The 19,849-nt window shown below is 40.9% G+C and overlaps 1 pseudogene; it reads right to left on the bottom strand.

Annotated features, from left to right (window-relative positions):
• LOC100855571 overlaps positions 1 to 6,715 on the bottom strand; it is a 33,770-nt pseudogene extending 27,055 nt beyond the window's left edge.
• Positions 6,716 to 19,849: the final 13,134 nt, after the last annotated feature.

Raw genomic sequence — 19,849 nt, 5'->3', positions numbered from 1 at the left:
TTTTTATTGGTGTTCAATTTACTAACATACAGAATAACACCCAGTGCCCGTCACCCATTCACTCCCACCCCCCGCCCTCCTCCCCTTCTACCACCCCTAGTTCGTTTCCCAGAGTTAGCAGTCTTTAAAATGTTATCTTTAAAAGGCTAGTGGAAGATAACTTAATTGATGCCAACCTAAGATTCTTTTTTTTTTTTTTAAGGTTTTACTTATTTATTTGAGAGAGAGAGAACACAAGCAGGGAGGAGGGGCAGAGGAAGAGGGAGAAATAGACCCTCTGCTCAGCAGGAAGCCCAATGTGGGGCTTAATCTCAGGATGCTGGGATCATGGCCTGAGTGACAGGCAGACGCTTAACTGACTGAGCCACCTAGGCGCCCCCAACCTAAGATTCTATATATTCAGCTGGACTATAAACTGACAGATTGTTTTTAAGACACCTGTCTTGGAAACTTGAGCCATAAATTAAATTAAAACATTTTAATTTCATGGTTCATCTAGAGATTTGTTTAGCTCAGGAGTACCAACAAGGAGTAGATGGCTTTTGTTTCTCTGGTGTTTCTTATTCATTTGTAAGCCTCAAGGAATAGGATGAAAGTAAGATGAACAGAGGGAATTCCTTACGATATTATGGACAGACAGAGGGACAGATTATACACATGGGAAAACCCCTAGACTTCTTTTGTCTAGATCTGGGCTGTATTTACTCTGAGGCTTAATATTTGCCATTGGGAAGTGATCATGTATGTTTTTGAGCCAATAATTAACCACTAGGTGATCAGGATGTGTAAGAAGGCATGATTGCCTCTCACAGTGGTGGGAAGACTCCAAATAGCCAGGCATGAGCTGCCCAAACCTACTTTGAATGGCTGTAAAGTAGTTCCCAGTGATGATATTCTAGTTTGAATAATTCAGATTTAGGGAAATATTCTGTTGAGTGATTACTACATCTTACAATTTACTCAGAGCTGAGGAGGGCAGAGAATTGGAGGATGTATCCTAGAATAAGACCAATTTTTTAAATTTAAATTTAAATTTTTAAATTTTCTCCTATTGTTTAGCTATTCACACAACCTCAGTGTTCTTAATGAGTTTGGGTGGGGGCATTTGTGATTATTGAAACTCCTTGTTCTGTGTCTTGGAGGGAGCCTGGGAGGAGCCATACTTTTTCAGGAGTTGGTGTAATGGGACATTCCGGCAATGGGCATTTTGTAGAAGGATAAGAGGGAAGGGAGCAGGGGAGGACCCCATACAAATACAACTGTTAGAGTATGGTTTTAAAAAGATGGTGGAAACAAGACCTTAATTCTTAACAGGTAGAAGGTGAGGTTATCCAAAAGGAGATGGAGAGTCCCAATCTGGGTTTTTTTTGAAGACAAGGGAGCAAGATTAGCAACTAGGATTTGACCAACAGATAGTACCCTTTAGATTGTCATGGCAGTCTTATTTACCTTGTGGTTAAAAACATTTACCCTCCACAATATAATTTCCTTTGGCTATACCTAGCTTGCTATATGTCCTGAGACCCACTGAAAGCGGTGGCATCCTGTCTAGGAGGCCTGTGATCTAGCAGTGGTCCACGGTAGGCTGGCAGCTGAGCGGGGGAGCACCTGCTGTGCAGCAGCAGTGGTTGCTAAGTAGATGGCCCACAGATGGAGGAAAGTGGTACTGAAGGGCCATTAAACTCTTAGAATGATATATTTTTTTTTATTTCGAAAAAAAGTAAAAACAAACAACAGCCTACAACAAAAAGCACCGTACAGTCTTACCTCCTTAACATAACTTTTCTTGTATTTGCATATTATCCTCCACTTCTGGACCACTTGTGTCTGTATTCCTAATAAGATGTAATCATATTGGTCATGCCATTTTGCCTTTTGTGCTTTTTAAGCTTGGGTTTGCAGTTTTAGCTTTATCAGTTAGGAGCAGTGTGGCACTGGACAAAATACATAACCTCTTTGAGCCCCTGTTTCCTTTTTTTTTGTAAAACAGGAGTGATAAGAGATCCCATAAAAATATTTTAAGGACAGGCTAATGGCTGGGCATAGGAAAGCAAACAAATGCAAGCCCTGTCTTGCAGCCTTGTGAAAGGTTGAGACAGTAACTTACTTGTACAGCTTCAAAGAGGGCTCTGGGGTAGAGGTTTGTGGTCCTCTGCAGGTATGCATCACACGGATTTGACTGAGGTCGTTGATCAAGGAACCTTTCCTGAGGTAGTGAAGCTTGACCTGAAATCTGAAGGACAGGAAGAGTTAGACAAAGAGGTGGAGATGACTGTAGTGGTCCAGGGAGCAGAATAGGTAAAGGGCTACGTAGGAGGGAGCAGGCAAAGTCCAGGGTGGCTCTGAGGCCCGTGTGCTTGGACAAGAGGGAGAGTGTGTCTGAGAAGCAGACTGGCATGGCCTGATAGGCCAGAAAGAGCAGAGCCTGGGGAGAACATTCTGGCTATGGGGATTGAGGGGCCAGTGTGGAAGTCGGTAGGCCAACAAGGAGCCGCCACAGTTCTCCCCAGCCAGAAGAGGAGGTACCATGGTGGAAATGGTAGAGATGGAGAGGAGTGAATGGGTTCAAGAGATGTTCAGGAGTTGTTGGTAGATTGAGTAGAGTGGATGAAGGGTAACAGTTTAATGAAATCCTCTTGTGGGAGAATCAGATGGCTCTAAAAGGGCAGACATGGTTGTAGAACTTAAACAATAAGGTTTCCTTCGGAGAAGGTGGCTTTGGAAAAAGAATAAAATGAACATGTATAGACGTTAGGTTTTCTGATGTAGCTGCAAAAAATAATTTTAAAAACACATCGAGTCATAGCTTCAGAGTATGTGAAGTACCTCTATAAAAGGTCACATAAGGATTCAAGTCAGTTATTATTATCAGAACTATTCAGGTTTTATCAAATGATAATTTATACGGGTGGGAAAAATGGATAGAAGTGAGACTTGTGAAAACACTCGATTTAAATAAAAACTACCTTAATTGGTGCAGGGACTGGAATGGAAGGTTTGCTTAGAACCAGTCACAATGTAATGGAAAAGGTGTGTTTGGAGATAGTGTTTTCTTGATAGAGGACTCACTTGATAAGAGACAGAGGGATATTATGTATTTTGATTCACTTAGCAAATATTTTTGGGCGGTTTATTCACCTGTTAAAAGTGCACTTGGTGTGTCATTCCAACACAGACAAGAGATTTACTCAAAAGATAAAATGTGAAATTTTCTCTACAAAATGATTTGCAACAACCCTGAAAATAGCAAGTTCTCCAGCTGCCCTTAAAATAGGCAATTTATGAAAACAAATATTTTACACACGTTTCAGGAACATTCTGTAATGTAAGCCTCGTGGCTCCTGATACCATCAGTAAGCTAATGGCTCCTGCATTGAAATCTGTGGCCCAAATGAGTCCCCTTAGTTTGACACTTGTGTATCCGCTTCTTAGAAAATGCAAATATTTTCTAGTTTCGACCAGAAGCTCCCGTTGGACACTACGCAGATCGTGGTTGAACAGGGGTGAACGAAATAGCAAAGTCCTACCCTCATGGGTTTTGTGTAGGAAAGGGCTGGGCAAGTAATCCCACGGAATGTCTGTTTCTAAAGAGTGGCCAGTGCTTCAGTGGGAAGAGAGATGGGTAGGGCAATGCAGAATAATGTAGGAGGTGGCTTCACAGCCAGGGGTCAGGAAAGGCCTGCCAAGGAGGTAACACTCTTAGGTTGTGACCTGGAGAATGAGGCGGCAGCTGAGGGAGGAATCTGTTGGGGAAACTGAGGCAGATGGAGTGGAAGAGCTGGCATGTTTGAAGGACCAAAGGAAGGTCAGGGTGACAGGAATGTCTGAGTAAGTGGACTTGTGGACATAAAAAGAAAATTCTGGCAATAAATCAAGGCAGTCAGATAGTTGAGAAGGGGTACTGGGGAGAGGAGGCAAATCAGAGGTGACTTGACGCTACGTTGGGGAGCTCAGATTTAAATGTTAAAACTCTGGATCTTTTTAAAACACCATTTCCGCCCCCCCCTCATGTAAACTTTGTACTGCTATCTGTCGCTTGATCAAGGAAATAGTTAAATACTTTCTCCAGGTAAGTATTCGAAGATTATCTGAAAGTGAAAATGCTTTCTCTGATTAATCTTGCTCAGTCATCTGATTGTAGGAGAACATTTTGTGTTGCACAGTTATTTGCATGCTGGTCACTCCTGGCCTGGGTTATTTAATATTCCCGACTAATGAGACCGTTTGTGTGCTTGAAAAAGCAGAGGGGGAGAAGCGATTACAATTTTATAATTAACTTAGTTCTTACGTAGTATTCTTTTGTTCACATAGTATTCGGTTTTAAAAAGAATCAGGGGTTCTTGTGTGTGAAGGCCAGTGTGACTTTCCTAATTATTTTAAATCTTACTATGATTCATTAACAGGTGGTACCATCATTAATCTAATTCCTCCAGAGTTACAGCGTTTTGCATTGCTGTGCCTATCTTAACTGTCATCAAATTCCTTTGACCAAAGGATTTTCCCCCTTATTTACCAAGTCTTACTCTTTTCTTGGTCTTAGTTGTCTTCTATTCTGAAGATATGTTTTTAATGATTTCAAGAGTATTAGCTATAGAAGGCAGAGCCCAGTTTTTATGGCCCCTGTACTATGGCATAGGGGTATAGTGGAAACAGGCATGGGTGGACGGACATGGGTGTGAATCCCAACCCTTCTATTTACTCCGCTACGTCATCTTCATTTAGTTACATAAAACTTCAAATCTTACTTCTCTCATTTGTAGAACGAAGATAATAATCTCTTCTTCACAGAACTCATAGAACAGGGTTAAATGCGAATGTGAGCAAAGCATTGCATCGTGCTTGTCATTTGGTAGATGCTCAGCTGTGTTTGTGGTCTTTGGTAGATCAGATGACACCACTTAGAATTGTATTTCAAAGAGCGCAGATAGATTTGTACTGGTTCATCTGTGTTCTTCTACTTAGTCCTTTTGTGTCTGAGGACACATTTAGTCCCTTTGTGTCCAAGGACACGTTTATTTCTCTGGTGTGGGGACTTGCCTCGGGCCACGGCCCAAGAATTCCAAGACCCGGTTCAAAGGTGCTTTTGTGTCCTTCCACGTAGGACATTTCTGTTCGTAGAAACAGACAATTCCCATGGTTCAACCACTGTGGGAGTTTGGAGGACTTTGAACTTCTCTTGGGGTAGAAGGAAGGGTAGCACAAGGCTGGCTGTGTGACCAGAGGGAGCAGCAGAAGGTCACACCATCTTGATCTGAAGGCTATGCCTTGGGGGGTGAGTGGGGGGGGGGGCAACTAAGGAAGTCTAGGCCAGCATTTTTAAATTAAACTTAATTTTATTATTTTTTAAAGATGTTATTTATTTATTCATGAGAAACACACACACACACACACACACACACACACACACACAGGCAGAGGGAGAAGCAGGTTCCATGCAGGGAGCCTGACGTGGGACTCGATCCTGGGTCTCCAGGTTGATGCCCTGGGCTGAAGGCGGCACTAAACCGCTGAGCCACCTGGAAGGCCAGCAGTTTTCAAGTAAAAGGTCCTAATCTTGGGAAAGAACATGTGGTTGGAAGCTAAATTCAAAAGTATAACCCAGGGCTATAATCAAGAAGTCAGGTCATCCATTCGAAACAACCTTGATTGAGAAACTCTTAGGTCAGGTGCTATGCTAGCACTGGGGTCACCAGAGTGAACAGAGCATGGCGCCCCAGGGTCTTATGATATAGAAGAAATACATCATGGTGTGGAAAGTGCTGTTATCGTGGTGCTAAGCAGGAAAAAGGTGCAGGGTCTGAGATTTTGAAGGGAAGAGGACCGTTCTATATTTCTGGGAGAGAGCTGGGAGACAAAGGGTTTCAGAAACCCACACCTGAGCCAGGAATGAAATCAGTAGTTTAACAATTAATACCAAGGATCGGAGGGTAAATTGTGGGTCAAAGAGTGAGGAATAGACTCTGAATTGCTGTGTTTCTGGTCCTTAAAGGAGCCGTGCAAACAACTAAGCAAGCGAGGCAATGAGATTGGTTCTGATGGTACTTGTGGGATGTTCCCTGGAGGGTTCGATCCTGCTCTCAGAGAGACCATGCCTGATCCACCAGGGGACTGAAACCTTGACCTTGCTTCTCATCAGCTTGAGGTAGAAATGGTTTAAATGTGCGTGTGAACTTCTTTTGGATATATAGCCTAGAGCAGGATAAGGCTTACCCATAGACTAATAATCACAATTTCTGCTGATTTTATGGGATGCGAGAAATGTCAGTGAACTACATTACCATATTCTTACTCTGGAAATTCTAGTGGGCTGCTGTGCCTGGGGACATTTTTGAAAATTGGCTAAGTATTCAAAATCTTAAATGGAAATCTCACCAAAGATTTTAATTAATTAATTTATTATTATTATTATTTTTTTTTGTGGGGGCTCAGAGGTTGGATAAGTTGGTTTATTCTGTTGTTTTGCAGTGTCTGGCTGTACAGACGTAGCATGAACATACCTCCAGGTGCTGTTATGTAGGAGAGGACATAGATCATCTGTGGGAGCCAGGAGATCGGTCATTTGTTCAGTTCTGGTCATTGTCATTCCATTTATCTCCTTGTCTTTGAAGTACTCTCTCAGGAGATCCATCTCTGTGATTGTGTGGGGGAAGATGCTGCTGAGAGAGTAATGCTGGAGCCACTTGATGTATCTGCCATCTTTCTCTGCCACCACCATTTGTCAGGTTGATTTCCTAGTAAGGATCCACTTGAGAGCAAGCAGTAACACTGCGTTGCGTTGACATTACAATTGCAGTATAACTGTGTTCCAAAATTTTCTTGGGTATCATAATTCTGGGAAAGTGAGGATTTACATAGGACAGGTTTTATTTATTTATTATTTATTTATTTATTTATTTATTTATTGGACAGTCTTTAATTCCTATTACAGTATATTCCTATCGTTCCTACAGTTCGTATACATAACTAAGTCCATAAACATCTGGAAATTATTTGCACAGTGAGGCAGAAGGTACTTATGGGTTAAATTATTAAAATCTAGGAGTGTAACTTGGAAATCATGAGAGTGTTTAAAGGTCAGCATTTGAGTATATTTTTCCTTTCTGACTGTTGCATAGACAAGTCTGTTATTTGGCTTGTTGCCTGAAGACACTGTTTCAGGGTGATTTGTTACACAGCAGTAGGTAACTGAAATAGTTAGCGGGGGTCTTTCATGAACCACGGAAGCACATAGTCTCAACTGGGCCCAGTAGCAAGCTAGGAGTGGTTTCTTAAAAAGGTGAGTAGTTATCAGCAGTGGAGGGCTCTGCTGTGATTCTTTATTAGAGCTTGTCAGAGACTCCATACTATGTCTTTGTTTACCATAGACACTTGGGGTTCCCCTGGATTTACCGGTAGTGAGCAATGAAGGGAAGGGTGGAATGCATCAAAGCTAGGACCTCCTGTAAAGTCCTTTTTGTTTGTTTGTTTTAAAGATTTTATTTATTTATTCATGAGAGACATACAGAGAAAGGCAGAGACATAGGCAGAGGGACAAGCAGGCTCCATGCAGGGAGCCCGATGCGGGACTTGATCCCAGGACCCTGGGATCATGACCTGAGCCAAAGGCAGACGCTCAACCACTGAGCCACCAGGTGCCCCTTTTTTGTTTTGTGTTAATCTAATTATACTCACCATGCTATACATTATATTCCCAGGACTTACTTATTTTATAACCGGAAGTTTATACCTTTTGAGTCCCTTTATCCATTTTGCCCACCTCACTCCTCACCTCTGACAACCACCTATCTGTTCTCCGTATCTGTGAGGTTTTTTTTTTTCTTTTTTTGGTTCCACATGTAAGTGCAGTATTTGTGTTTCTGTCTGACGTTTTACTTAGCACAATGCCTACAAGGTCTATCCGTGTTGTCACAGATGTCAGCATTTTCTTCTTTTTTATGGCTGAATGATATTCTACTGTATGTAGCTATATCACATTTTCTTTATCCATTTATCCATCGGTGGACACGTAGGTTGTTTCCATGTCTTGGCTATTGTAAGTGATGCTACAGGGAACATGGGGGTGCATATAGCTTTTGTTTTCTTCAGATAAATACTCAGAAGTGGGATTGCTGGATCATATTGTAGTTCTGCTTTTAATTTTTTGTGGGAACCTGCATACTGTTTTCTGTAAGTGGCTGCTGCAGAGACTTCTTTAGGCCTGGGCCCCACTCAAAATGAGTAGCCTTAGGGCTAATTGATAAAAAAGGTCAGAATAGCACACCCAAATGTGGTATCAGTTTCTCCACCCCCAAACGATGCTCAATTGCTCTCCAAGGCTTAAAATTTATATTTCCACTGGCAGTTTATGAGAATCCCCGTTCCTTTGTGTGTGTGTGTGTGTGTGTTTTAAGAGATTTTATTTATTTATTTATTTGAGAGGGAGGGAGCAGGTGCAGGCTCCAGCACAAGCTGGGAAGGGGCAGAGGGAGAGGGAGACAGAGGGAGAAGCAGATTCCCTGCTGAGCTGAGTAGGGGTGGGGGTGGCGGGGGCAGGAACCCGTCGAAGGGCTCAATTCCAGGATCCTGAGATCATGACCTGAGCCAAAGTCAGACGCCAAACCCACTGAGTCACCAAGGTGCCCCTTCATTCCTTCATATCTTTATCTGTGCTTGTTATTGCTATTTATTTATTTATTTATTTAAAGAGATTTTATTTCTTTATTTGAGAGAGAGAGAGAGCGCGCGCATGAGCAAGGGGAGGGGCAGAGGGAGAGGGAGAAGCAGACTGCCCGCTGAACAGGGAGCCCATGCGGGGCTGGATCCATGAACCCTGAGATCATGACCCGAGCCGAGGGCAGGTGCTTAACCGACTGAGCCACCCAGGCGACCCCTTGCCATGCCCTTTAATGTTCATTAATCTTTGGGGTATAAAATAAGATCTCATTGTGGTGTTAATGTATTTTGTTGATTGCCAATGAGTTTGGGCATCTTTTTACATATTTATGATTTCTGTTTTGTCTTTTTTGAGACATTTGTGAATTTTACCCGTTTTTCTACTGGCTTATCTTTCTTACAGCCCCTTTCTTTGGGGTGTTATTTATATATTTTGGGTAGAATCCTCATTTGCTTGCTTTCTTTTGGCTAGAAAGTATAGAATGATGAGTTTATGGTGAAGAAGATTCTCTTGGTAAGGGGTCTCCTGGGTATTTCCCTGGCTGCTATTTTCCCTCTCCTTTTAGTTCTTGCCTCATGGAAGAACTTGGTGAACTTTTCCCAGGACTTGGTGACCTCACCTTTTGTCCTATGGATTGCTTAAGGAGTAAGGGTAGGTGGGGAGCCCGGATGGCTCAGCGGTCTAGCCCCTGCCTTTGGCCCAGGGTTGTGGTCCTGGAGACCTGGGATCGAGTCCCACGTCGGGCTCCCTGCATGGGGCCTGCTTCTCCCTCTGCCTGTGTCTCTGTGCCTCTCTCTCTCTCTCTCTCTGTGTGTCTCTCTTGAATAAATAAAATCTTAAAAAAAAAAAAGGAGTAGGGGTGGGTATGGGTGGAGGTGAGAGAGCACGCAGGGGGAAGAGACATACCTTAATTCCTGGAATCTCCTATTTCTCTTTGTTTAGTTCCTATTTCAAGCTGCCTTGAAGCTGTCTTCCCTCCTTTGAGTGCTGCTGGTTTTTAACATTTATCTGGTGATCAGTTTGTTAGGTTCAAAGTGGGCAGGGGTCTGCGAGCTTGCTTTTTTCCACCATTTTACCGTGGAAGTCTCTGAGACCACTTTTTAAGGCCGCCGTTGGTGTTTATTTTAAACTGGTTTCCTTAGGTCATGGTATTGGAGAGAAGAGATTATCTTTGCACTTGACTCTGTGTTTCTCTGGGACGGCCCTGCTTATTGATGCAAAACTGCACTAGAAGATGGTGGGGGTGGAAGTGGGTGTCACGTGCCACAAACTAGGCTGTGGAAAATGAAACCTCTCCCTCCCCCCATAATTGAAAATTTCTAGCCTGAGCCCTTGTCTGTCTGAGGCAGAAATCTTAATCCAGCCATTTAGAAATTAACTCAGGCACTTTTGACATTTTTCTCACATGCTTCAGGTTTCAACTCTGTCAAATTTAGGACTTGCAGCACCTCCCTCCACAGCTTTTTTTTGTCTCTGACGTTGCTGCTGAGCTCGCTTAGGGAGCGGTACGAATGCCTTTCTGAATGGGCGGGAGATTTCTGTGTCTCAGCTAAAGGTGTTCAGATCTTTGCTGTTGTTTCTTGAGAAAGAGCTTGTCTTGCTGAGCCTTCAGGATCCACAGAGTTGTTCCCCGTCACCCATCCAGTCCTGAGCCTCAGGTCCAGTCCCGCATCCTCTTATCACCGGCTGCGTGAACTAGTTTTCTCTTGCTGAGTGACATGGGACCACAGGCCTAGGGCTGTAGGACAATAGTCACACGTTCTCTCACAATTTCTATAGGTCAGAAGTCAGGGCACAGTTTAGCTGGGCCCACTGCTCCGTGTATTACAAGACTGAAATCAAGGGGTTGGCCAGGTTGCGTTCTCTCCTGGAGGTTCTGGGGAAGCATCTGCTTCTAAGCTCACACAGGCTGTCGGCAGTATTCATTTCCTTGTGCTTTTATGATTGAGGTCCTCATTTTCTTGCTAGCTGCCAACCAGGGGCCACTCTCAGCTTCTAGGGAGGGGTCCCCCAGGTGCTTGCCATGCGGCCCTCTCAAAAGCCCCTCCTCACTACAAGGCGGTTTGCTTGTTCAAGGATACGAGAAGACTGTCTTTCATTTCCAATCTCTCCCAATAAGGAAGGGACTTTCAAGGGCTCACCTAGTTAGGTCACCCGCCCGGATGATCTCCCACTTGATTAATTAACTCCAAGCCAGCTGATCAGGGCACCTTAGTTACATTCTCAAATTCCCCTTGCCGTGTAAGATCACCTAGTCGTAGTTATAAAATCCTGCCATACTCACACATACTATCCATACTCAAGGAGAGGGAGTATATAGGGCAGACATTGGGGTGGGAATCTTGAGACTATCTCAGAATTTTGCAGACTATACTGTGGGACTCTCAGGGCTCTAGTTCTCTCAGTTGACTTCTATGTTCCTCTTTGAGTCTGGGGGATGGAATTTGAGGTGCCCTGTTGAGTCACTCAGGGACTGAGAGGAACCTCAGGGCTCCTTCCAGCCCTGTTATGGCAGCCTGCCATGCCCCTGTGTGGCCATCCGCCTGAGCTGTCTCAGATCCTTAGGCTTAGAGGGAGAGTCATTTCCCTTTTTATCTTACAAGTCCTGGCTGAGGTGGGCAAAGAATAGGACTCTCATATCATTTCTAATTCTTTTGTTGTTTTGCCAAACTCTTGCCACCCCTTCCAATCCACAAACGTTTTATTTGCTCTTCCCATTGGTGAATGGGGAGGAATGGATGAGATGGCCGGCTAAATACCCTTCCAAATCTGTTGCTTATGTCAAGACTTCAGTCCCATAAGCTTTACAGCTAAAAATTAACTTCTTTTGTTCCTATTTGCATCTCGTCTATAGTCTAGCTTTCTTGGGGCAGCAGAGGCCAGGATTAGTTTAAAGAGGCATGGGAGCCACAGGGTAAACAAGAGGATTACAAGGCTATCTCATGGCTGCCCTTCCCCTCTTTATGGGTTCATACTTCACATATAACCTGCCACATTAATTTCCAAAACAGTCTCGCTTTTCTGAATCATCCTGAGAATTGGATTAGTTCCATGTTAATTTTTATGCCTCATCTACTGTATTCTGTATCCATGAACATTTTCCCCCTTCTCTGAGCGGGTGGAAATCCCAGAGAAGGGCAAATTGAAACAGTTCTAGAAATTAACAAAATGTTAATTAAGTTTCCCCTTGCTGAGGGAAAAGCTTGAAGTTGGCAGTGTTTCAGGGAGAATAATGGACTCATGCTTATGCTAATTAAGAGTGTTATTCAAGTGAAATAATTGGAAGTCAATGCAAACCCAAAGCTTAGTCAACATAAAGAGTGGTGCTGAGTTGGAATAAAAGTAAATGGGTAAAATGATGTGTCTATAAAGCAGTTGGTATTTCTCACCAAAATAGTTATGTTAGGATAATTTTACACTCGGCTACTAACCACCATTTCCCTCCATCCTCAACCCTCAATACCCAGGCTCGATTGTCATGTAAACAATCTGCTAATCTTGTGGCATTAATGCAACTTATGGAAAAATCTCAAAGGAGGACATAGTGACCTTGGTTGGCCTGTTTCCTTAACCAGATGGGGACCTCCTTTGGCTGCTAATTCACCAGGCAGAGCTTCAGGGGCGCTGCTCTTCCCATCTGTCCATTTGCAGGCTTCCTGACTGCTTTCTTTATGTTCTTTCATCTCATCTCCAAAGGAATAGGTTTATCTTGGGCAAAGTCATCTCTTTCCCACACAGATCATTTCTGAGTGCTCATTTCCTCCTGATTTTTACTTTTTTTTCTTTTGAACTTATCTTTGCTTTACCTGGATAGTATTACCTTTTTGGTGAAGAGCAGATTCTTATCTTTGTATCCCCAGCGTCTAACATGGACAGCTGGAACGTAGTAGCTGGTTATCTTGATAACATGAGCAGATCAAGGAAATATTTATCTCCTTGTTAGATAGTACTGAACACACTGCCTGGCACATAGTAGGTTCTCTAGCAAAGTTTACCGAGTAAATGAATTATAAGTAGGGGCTTACTGATGTATCTCAGCATACTGCAAAAGAGTAACAAGCTCTGAATATAATTTGAGAATATACTAGGTAATGAAAGGTCGCCAAGTTGGTCTTTAAACAATTATAGGGAATTGGGACAAAATGTATGCAATGAGGGATAATTTTTAAGAGACTATAGATGAGTGTTCTTGCTATGCAAACTTTACAAAGCCAAGCACATTTTTGATTTGAAGCAGAGAACAAACACATCCTCTCTTTTCTTGAGATGAAATACAAACTTTAAATACTCTCTTGAAAATCATTATGAAATCCTTTCAACCAAATGGCTTCAGGGAGTTGAAATCTGAGCTGATGTCTGAGTCAGACAGTTGGAATAATTTTCATTAGCAGAACTACTTGTGCCACTGCTGATTTGGTAAATATCTCAGAGCACATCCCATTTATTCCCCCAGTGGATGACCTTAATTTGCTTCAGCCAAAATGAACAAAGGAATGATGAAGAACAGAGCCCTGTTTCTTTCTCAGTGGTATGCTCAGGTTTGAAAATCAGATGAGATGACAATCTTTTTTTTTCTATGTTTCCCTCAACATTTTCCAAGCTCTTTACTCTTTCCTCCATCTTTGCCCATAGTTTTTAGTACAGTTTAATTATCTGGGTATAGTTACTTTTCTTACCATGTTAACCTTATAGGATATGGTTTTCTATTTCTAGATTAACTAAGGTGATAGATAATTAGTTTGATTCCAGATACATCATATTTTACTTCTTTTTAAAGACATCCAAATTGATAACAATATATCCAAATTTAAGCAGCATCCCAATTTCTTTAAGGTAGTGCTATGTATTAGGAAGACCATAGGTTTTAGAATCAGACTTAATCTGTTTGACTCCTAACTTTGTTACTTACTCCAAGATGTGTGACCTTGAGTATATTTCTTAATATCTCCTGATTGGAAAAATGTGGAAAAAACCCAACTACATCCTAGGAATTGCTTGGGATTTAAATAAATTAAAAGACCTCATTAGTAGATGATATTTTTTTTTCCCCAAACACTTTAACTAACATTGAAATTTAATATTGATTCTCTAATCTTACTTTTAAAGAGTCTTGCTAATGACTAGTCTTAGCATCAGTAAATACTGATGCAGTAATTAGCAAAAAGAAATTAAGATTTTGTGACATTAAAAATAATATTTTGGTGACACAACTCTATTATCTACCAATTAAATAGCTGAAAAGAAAGTGATAATCCATATTTAATACAATATCTTATTTTACTGATGAGGAAAGTATAATCGAACAAGGAGTTGATTGACTTGGCGAAGATCACACAGTTAAGTCTGATTAAATTCATGGATTTCCAGTTGAGGGCTAATACGCTACATCCAGTGAATTCTCGTTGCTGTCCTCCTTCTGTTTGTACCTTCTCCATTTTGCTTCAGAATCTCACTAGTTCTCACCAAGACTAGATCAAGAGCATCTTATTAGGCATCTCTGTCTCCAAGTTGTTCGTCTCTCCACCCCATCCTCTTTGGTAAGGTCAGATTAATCAGATTGTTACATTCTACTGCTCAGATACCTCTCCATTGTTTCCTAAGTAATTTCCAAACTCATTAGCCTGGCACTTAATGTCCTTTACAATATGGCCTTACATTGATTTGACAAGTGGTATTGAGTGTCTACTATAAGCTAGGTCTAGATTCTGAGAATATAACAGTGAACTAAACATAATCTCTGCCCTCATTGAGTTTATATTCTGGTTCAGGGGTTCTCAAAGTATAGCAGGGGACCTGGAGGAGCTCTGAGACCCACTTAGGGTATCTGCAAAGTGGACATTACTTTCATAATAATAGTAAGATATTATTTGTAATTTTGACTCTCATTTTTTAAATGTGTATACAGGGAAGTTTTCCAGGGTTACTTGCTATGTGATGTCACAGCAGATTGAATGTGGATTGAATATGGAAGCAGATGTAGGACTCTCACTGTCTTTTATTAGGCCAGAAATTAAGGAGGATTGCAAAAATATAAAGCAGTGCTACTCTTCTGATGATTTTGTTTGAAAAAGTTTTTTCCATAAAAATATTATTTATTTTAACATGTAATGGGTTTGTTTTTGTTATTTTAAAATGAATTAATAAATATTAAAAATTTATCAATTTAGATTCCTTTGTTTTTTTCAAAAACAGCTTTATTGAAGTATAATTGGTATATGAAATACTGCATATGTTTAGTGTATATATTAGATGAATTTGGTATTTGCACATATCCACGAAACCATTGCCACAGTCAAGGTAATAAACATTCGTCACCTCCAAAAGCTTCATGTCCCCATTCTTTTTTTGTGGTAAGAACACTTAACAGAAAATCTATTCTCTTTACAAAAGTTTTAAGTGCACAATATAGTGTTCTTAATTATAGGCCATATGCTGTACAGCGGATCTCTAGAAATTATTCATCTTGTATAACTGAAACTTTCTACCGGTTTTAATACAGTAGGTATTTATAGATGTCTCTTACATAAACTAAAGCTCTTTGGGTCCCTTACTGATTTTTTTAAAAAAGATTTATTTATTTAATTGACTGTGTGTGTGTGACAGGAGGGAGAGGGACAGGGGAAGAGAGAGGGAATCTCAAGGAGACTCCCTCTGAGCGTGAAGCCTGATGTAGAGCTCATTCCCACGACCTAGGAGATCATGACCTGAGCTGGAATCAAGAGTCAGATGCTTAGGGCACCTGGGTGGCTCAGTGGTTGAGCAGCTGCCTTTGGCTCAGGTCCTGGTCCTGGGATCCTGGATCGAGTCCCACATTGGGCTCCTCACAGGGAGCCTGCTTCTCCCTCTGTCCGTGTCTCTGCCTCTCTGTCTGTGTCTCTCATGAATAAATAAATAAAAGCTTAAAAAAAGAGTCAGATGTTTAACCAGCTGAACCACGCAGGTGTCCCAACCCTTAGTAATTTTTAAGAATATAAAATTTTTGAGAACTGCAATTTTAGTTATTCTAGAATATAAATAGATAACATAGAATCAATATAATAAAGCATCAGATAATTAACAAAGGTTGTGAAAAAAATGCAGCCAGAAGAGGAAATAGATCAGTTGGACTAATAGTAAGGATCACGATCTATGACCCGTACTCTGGTTACACTGAGTCACCTAACCTTCCTTGAACACAATCCATGCTTTTCTACCTCCGTGCTTTGTAATGCTGTTTCTTCTGCCTGTTTTGTCTTTCTCCCCAATTTCATTTCTCAAATACTTATTCTTTCAGGGCCCAACTGAAAGGTCACCTGAGCCATGATTCCTTCCTTCCTTCTCTTCTGTCAGAAGTGATTTATCTTTCTTTTATTGTTCCTAGCCTTAATGATAATATTTTGATCTTATGACACTCATAATTTTATGCATTGTACAAATTTATAGTTATGTGGATATCACTCATACCCTTCTCAAGTTTACAAAACTTCTTACAGTTGGGGACTGCTTCTTATTTTCCTGAGTACAAATCTTCATACCAATGAGGCTTAGGTGCAGCAATAACAGAAAACCCCAAATAATAATGGTTTCAGCAAGACAGAAATGTGTTTTTTCCAATGTAAGTCAGGCAGTGAGCAGTCCAGGGCTGGAGTAGTGACTCTTGGTATAAAAGTCTTTAGGGCTGGTTAATTCCTTCCAGCTTACTGCTCAGGTATCCCAAGGCTGTGGTCCTCAGTCTCTAGACAGTAGCATCTTTATTTCAGTAGGAAGAAAGGGGAGAGAGACAAAGATAAGAGGCTCACAATACACTCCAGCTCTCTGTTAAGGAAGGTTCCTGGAAGCTGCTAAGGTGACTCTTCTATTTATACCCCATTGGCAGAATTTAGCCTCTTGTGTAGACGTAACTGCAGAGGAGGCTGGGAAATGTAGTCTTTGCGTGTGTGTGTGATTTATTTATTTTAGAGAGAGAGAGAGAGAGAATCTCAAGCAGACTCTCTGCTGAGTGTGTAGCCCAAGGCAGGCTCTATCTCATGACCCTGAGATCATGACCTGAGTCAAATGCTCAACCTCCTGAGCCACCTAAGTTCCCCAAGGCTGGGAAATGTAGTCTCTAGTTTTTAGTAGTTTTCTGCTCAGCTGTGGACAAAGGGGTGAATAAATATTGGAAGACAACTCTCAGTGTCTCTTACGTTCACTTGTCGATGTGTCTACAGGAGGCACCCATTCCAGTTAAAGGCTTAAAATTAACGTTTAGCAGGTAAGTAATACTCAGCTTCAACTTCAGAATTATTTGTTGGATAATGAATACAGGGGGACTCTTACTCATTTTAAGTTGCTTGGTTTTTTTTTTTTTTAAAGAGGTATTAGAAAGGATTAAGGAACTCTACAATCTATATTTTCAAACTTAATTATGACAGTGTTCACCAGTTTCCAATTGCTACTGTTAGGCCTTTTTTTTAGAACTCCCACTTTGTTGTTTTCACCATTTTACCTTCTGCTTACCCTTCCCAGTAGTGATAAAGGCTTCACTCAACCTTTCTTGCCAGAAGTGTCCCTAAGCTTTCCTGTGTCACGTGATATCTGGCTTCAGGTCTTCCCTGTAGATTTAACACTGAGGAAAAATACCTCCTAGATAAAACCCCTGGTGGCTTGCTCAAGGTATTAGCTTAGTATGTGTATTTGTTCCACATAAAAGTGGATAAAAGAACATTTGTAATTTCAAAGTACTAAATATTGGGACATCGAACCTATGCTTTATATTTGCTTTCCAATTTCTTCTCACTGCATGCATATCTTACTGAAAAATAGAGTCTATCTTTAAGTTTTGAGCCTGGATCTTTATTTCCACAAAATGTGAGACTGGGACCTACAGAAGCATCCTCTGATCACCTCTACCCTCTCCTCCATACCTTTGCACACATAAAATTACTTCTGGTTCTCAGTGCTTTTAGGAAACACTCCTCCACAAAGAAAAGTCTGAGATTTCTACACAATTGGAGTTGTATTTAAAATAGTCCATCTGGTCTACAGTCATTGTCTATAAATATAGAAACTTGCAGTTTTAATATGTTGGCTATTACCCCAGAGATTAATTCTTTGAAAAAGTTGAAATAAAAAAAGAACTTGTTAGAGATGACGTTTACTGTGCTTGTTGTTACTTAAATTTCCATTTGTACATGTCTTATTCTCTTTTGCCTGTATACTTCTTGAGGACCATGCTGTGTCTGAAATAGCAGTTATAAAGTGAAACAGAGTTGCCATTAGCTGACATAAATCAAGACAATGATGATGATATGGGATTTGTTTTGCCATGGAATGAGATTTTCACAAAAGAAATGAACACTCTAGAGGAAGCGTTCATCATCTATCCATTTATCTCACAAGTATTTATTGAGCACCAACCAAGTACCCAGCACTATGGTAGATATTAGGAAATAGTGGAGAACTGTATTGATATGGTCTCTTCCTTCTGCTCTGTACAGCCTAGAAGAGGAAGACAGACAAAGAAATAATAACTGTGAAATATGATGAATGCCAGTTAGAGAAGCCCAGATTGCTATGGAAGTACTCAAGCGGGGTTGGAGAAGGACATTTAACCTTTATGGAGTTTTCACATACAAATAACTTATCTGAGCCTCACAAAGCCTCTGCAATGAGTAGTGCAGGAATTATTCTTCTTTATAAATGAGGAATTAGTTTCAGAAATTAGCAAGACCCAATTTCCCACAGGCCCAGACCTGGGCTTGTGACTTCAAACCCAGTGTTCTCATTACTGTCTCACACAGCAGCTAGAGTGCCAAGGGGTGTGACATCTGTGGCTGTGCTGTGTCTGCTTCCAGTCTTTTTGCCCTCATCCCAAGCTTACAACCCCCATTGGCATCAATTAATTAATCATTGGCATCCATCGCAGCTGCCTGGAAGCCATATGGGTGTTCTGGCCAGCATGGCCCTAAGTGCTCTTTAACTAGGGCTGGTAATCTAGTGTTCATTCTGGGAGCAGCCCCTGCAATTAGGAAAGGGGCCAGGAGATCTTTCAGGCAGACAGAAACTACAGAAACTTCGCCAAAAAGCCTTATTAGGATGAGCCATCATTCAGCAGTATGCTCAGTGGTCGGTTTTCCTGTCCTATTAAGTAGAAGTCAGTGGCTTAGAAGAGCAAACAACATTGAAGTGTCCAAGTTCATTTTATTTTATGTTTAATACATTGAGTTGGACAGAAAAGTGAACACTGCTGTTGGGCATTTTCCTTTATAGTTCTGAATACCCAACTGAATATCCAACCATTCCCTGATTCTTCCAGAAAAACTTCTTTCTTTATAAAGTTTTGAATCTCTTGGATATTTCCAGGTGCTAATAGACTCTCTTAGGGAATAGGGTGCTCTATTAATAACCCTGGTAAAATTGAAGAGGTGGTAATAATTATTTCTTTGATTTGTGGTATAGTAGAAAGACTGTAGACTTCGAGATCAATCTGAATTATCTCAACTCTTTCACTTTCTACCTGTGTCAATTTGGGAAAGTTTCTGGGCTTCCTTATGCCTCAGTTTCTTCAAAGGATGGTTGTGAGGATTAGAAGAAAAAAAATATAGCTAATACAGTGTCTGGGACATAATTGGTCCCCAATAAATGGGAAATATTGTTATGATGGTTAAAGCCATCATAACAATGGTTTTTCTTTTCCCTGAGGACTCAGTGCAAACTCTAACATCTCTTCTAAACCTAACTTTTCTGGCAATACTAGTCCCTCTGGACCTTTACCTTTATCATACATTTATTTCTTTTTTTTCCCTATTGAGGTATAATTGACATAGAATTACATTGTTTCAGGTGTACAATATAGTAATTCAACATCTGTACATATTGTAAATAGTCGCTACAATGTAAGTGAAATAATGTGGTATTTCTCTTTGTCTGGCTTATTTTACTTAGCATAATACCTTCAAAGTCAATACAGCTGGTTGCAGATGGCAAGATTTTATTCTTTTTTTTTTTTTTATGTCTGAGTAACGTCCCATTGGGTGTGTATATACATCTTAATCCATGCATCCATCAATGGACACTTATATTGTTTCCATATCTCGGCTATTATAAATAATGCTGCAATGAACAAGGGGTGTATACTTTTCAAATTAGTGTTTTTATTTTTTTTCAGATAGATACCTAGAAGTGTAATTCCTAGATTATATGGTAGTTCTATTTTTAACTCTTTGAGGAAACTCT

This window comes from Canis lupus, chromosome 6 (assembly GCF_011100685.1).
Source record: "Canis lupus familiaris isolate Mischka breed German Shepherd chromosome 6, alternate assembly UU_Cfam_GSD_1.0, whole genome shotgun sequence".
NCBI lineage: Eukaryota > Metazoa > Chordata > Mammalia > Carnivora > Canidae > Canis > Canis lupus.
The sequence above is the reverse complement of the archived record's forward strand: the minus strand, read 5'-3'. Positions and strand labels throughout refer to the sequence as shown.